Source organism: Schistocerca gregaria, unplaced genomic scaffold (assembly GCF_023897955.1).
Source record: "Schistocerca gregaria isolate iqSchGreg1 unplaced genomic scaffold, iqSchGreg1.2 ptg000227l, whole genome shotgun sequence".
Lineage (NCBI taxonomy): Eukaryota > Metazoa > Arthropoda > Insecta > Orthoptera > Acrididae > Schistocerca > Schistocerca gregaria.
Genome location: NW_026061746.1, coordinates 122,723 through 125,576, shown reverse-complemented (window position 1 = coordinate 125,576; position 2,854 = coordinate 122,723).

The window sequence follows — 2,854 nt, the reverse complement described above, 5'->3', positions numbered from 1 at the left end:
TCGTATGCTGCGGTAGGCGGAGACACTGAAACCACCACAGTAGAACACAGATGAAGCTTCTAATTTGATGTGATAGCCAGTAAGAAGTAGTACAATTCAGGTTTTAGGTATCGATTATTGACTTTTTAGCTGGCTTTGATGCCTTGGACATGAGCTAGGACCTTAAGAATCTGCATGAAAGGAGGACTAGCAGCCGAGTTGCACGGGAGAATGTGAAAAGTGTTCATATGTAGTAAAAACCTGAGAAATCCGTCCGTTTTCGTCATTTGTTATCGAATCGACTTAAAGCCAGATCGTCACATTGGCCGCTCTTCTCTCTGAAACGGTTGTACTTATCGTCTGCAAAGCTATGTCGCGTGCTGCGGTATGCGGAGACTCTAAAAGCACCATAGTGGAACACAGATGAAGCTTCTAAGTTGATGTAATAGCCAGTAAGAAGTAGTACAATTCAAGTTTTAGGTACTGATTATTTACTTTTTAGCTGGCTTTGGTGCCTTGGACATGAGCTAGGACCTTAAGATTCTGCATGAAAGGAGGACTAGCAGCCGCGTTGGACGGGAGAATGTGAAATGTGTTCATATGTAGTAAAATCCTGAAAAATACGTCCGTTTTCGTCATTTGTTATCGAATCGACTTAAAGCCAGATCGTCACATTGGCTGCTCTTCTCTCTGAAACGGTTGTACTTATCGTCTGGAAAGCTTTGTCGCGTGCTGCGGTATGCGGAGACACTGAAAGCACCATAGTAGAACACAGATGAAGCTTCTAAGTTGATGTAATAGCCAGTAAGAAGTAGTACAATTCAAGTTTTAGGTATCGATTATTGACTTTTTAGCTGGCTTTGGTGCCTTGGACATGAGCTAGGACCTTAAGATTCTGCATTAAAGGAGGACTAGCAGCCGCGTTGCACGGGAGAATGTGAAATGTGTTCATATGTAGTAGAAACCTGAGAAATCCGTCCGGTTTCGTCATTTGTTATCGAATCGACTTAAAGCCAGATCGTCACATTCGCCGCTCTTCTCTCTGGAACGGTTGTACTTATCGTCTGCAAAGGTATGTCGTATGCTGCGGTAGGCGGAGACACTGAAACCACCACAGTAGAACACAGATGAAGCTTCTAATTTGATGTAATAGCCAGTAAGAAGTAGTACAATTCAAGTTTTAGGTATCGATTATTGACTTCTTATCTGGCTTTGGTGCCTTGGACATGAGCTAGGACCTTAAGATTCTGCATGAAAGGAGGACTAGCAGCCGAGTTGCACGGGAGAATGTGAAAAGTGTTCATATGTAGTAAAAACCTGAGAAATCCGTCCTTTTTCGTCATATGTTATCGAATCGACTTAAAGCCAGATCGTCACATTGGCCGCTCTTCACTCTGAAACGGTTGTACTTATCGTCTGCAAAGCTATGTCGCGTGCTGCCTTATGCGGAGACACTAAAAGCACCATAGTAGAACACAGATGAAGCTTCTATGATGATGTAATAGCCAGTAAGAAGTAGTACAATTCAAGTTTTAGGTAACGATTATTGATTTTTTAGCTCGCTTTGGTGCCTTGGACATGAGCTAGGACCTTAAGATTCTGCATGAAAGGAGGCCTAGCAGCCGAGTTGCAGGGGAGAATGTGAAAAGTGTTCATATGTAGTAAAAACCTGAGAAATCGGTCCGTTTTCGTCATTTGTTATCGAATCGACTTAAAGCCAGATCGTCACATTGGCCGCTCTTCTCTTTGAAACGGTTGTACTTATCGTCTTCAAAGCTATGTCGTGTGCTGCGGCATGTGGAGACACTAAAAGCACCATAGTAGAACACAGATGAAGCTTCTATGATGATGTAATAGCCAGTAAGAAGTAGTACAATTCAAGTTTTAGGTATCGATTATTGACATTTTAGCTGGCTTTGGTGCCTTGGACATGAGCTAGGACCTTTAGATTCTGCATGAAAGGAGGACTAGCAGCCGCGTTGGATAGGAGAATGTGAAAAGTGTTCATATGTAGTAAAAACCTGAGAAATCCGTCCGTTTTCGTCATTTGTTATCGAATCGACTTAAAGCCAGATCGTCACATTGGCTGCTCTTCTCTCTGAAACGGTTGTACTTATCGTCTCGAAAGCTTTGTCGCGTGCTGCGGTATGCGGAAACACTAAAAGCACCATAGTAGAACACAGATGAAGCTTCTAAGATGATGTAATAGCCAGTAAGAAGTAGTACAATTCAAGTTTTAGGTATCGATTATTGACTTTTTAGCTGGCTTTCGTGCCTTGAAGATGAGCTAGGACCTTAAGATTCTGCATGAAAGGAGGACTAGCAGCCGAGTTGCACGGGAGAATGTGAAAAGTGTTCATATGTAGTAAAAACCTGAGAAATACGTCCGTTTTCGTCATTTGTTATCGAATCGACTTAAAGCCAGATCGTCACATTGGCCCCTCTTTTCTCTGAAACGGTTGTACTTATCGTCTGCAAAGCTATGTCGCGTACTGCGGTGTGCGGAGACCCTAAAAGCACCATGGTAGAACACAGATGAAGCTTCTAAGTTGATGTAATAGCCAGTATGAAGTAGTACAATTCAAGTTTTAGGTATCGATTATTGACTTTTTAGCTGGCTTTGGTGCCTTGGACATGAGCTAGGACCTTAAGATTCTGCATTAAAGGAGGACTAGCAGCCGCGTTGCACGGGAGAATGTGAAATGTGTTCATATGTAGTAGAAACCTGAGAAATCCGTCCGTTTTCGTCATTTGTTATCGAATCGACTTAAAGCCCGATCGTCACATTGGCCGCTCTTCTCTCTGAAACGGTTGTACTTATCGTCTGCAAAGCTATGTCGCGTGCTGCGGTATGCGGAGACAATAAAATCACCAT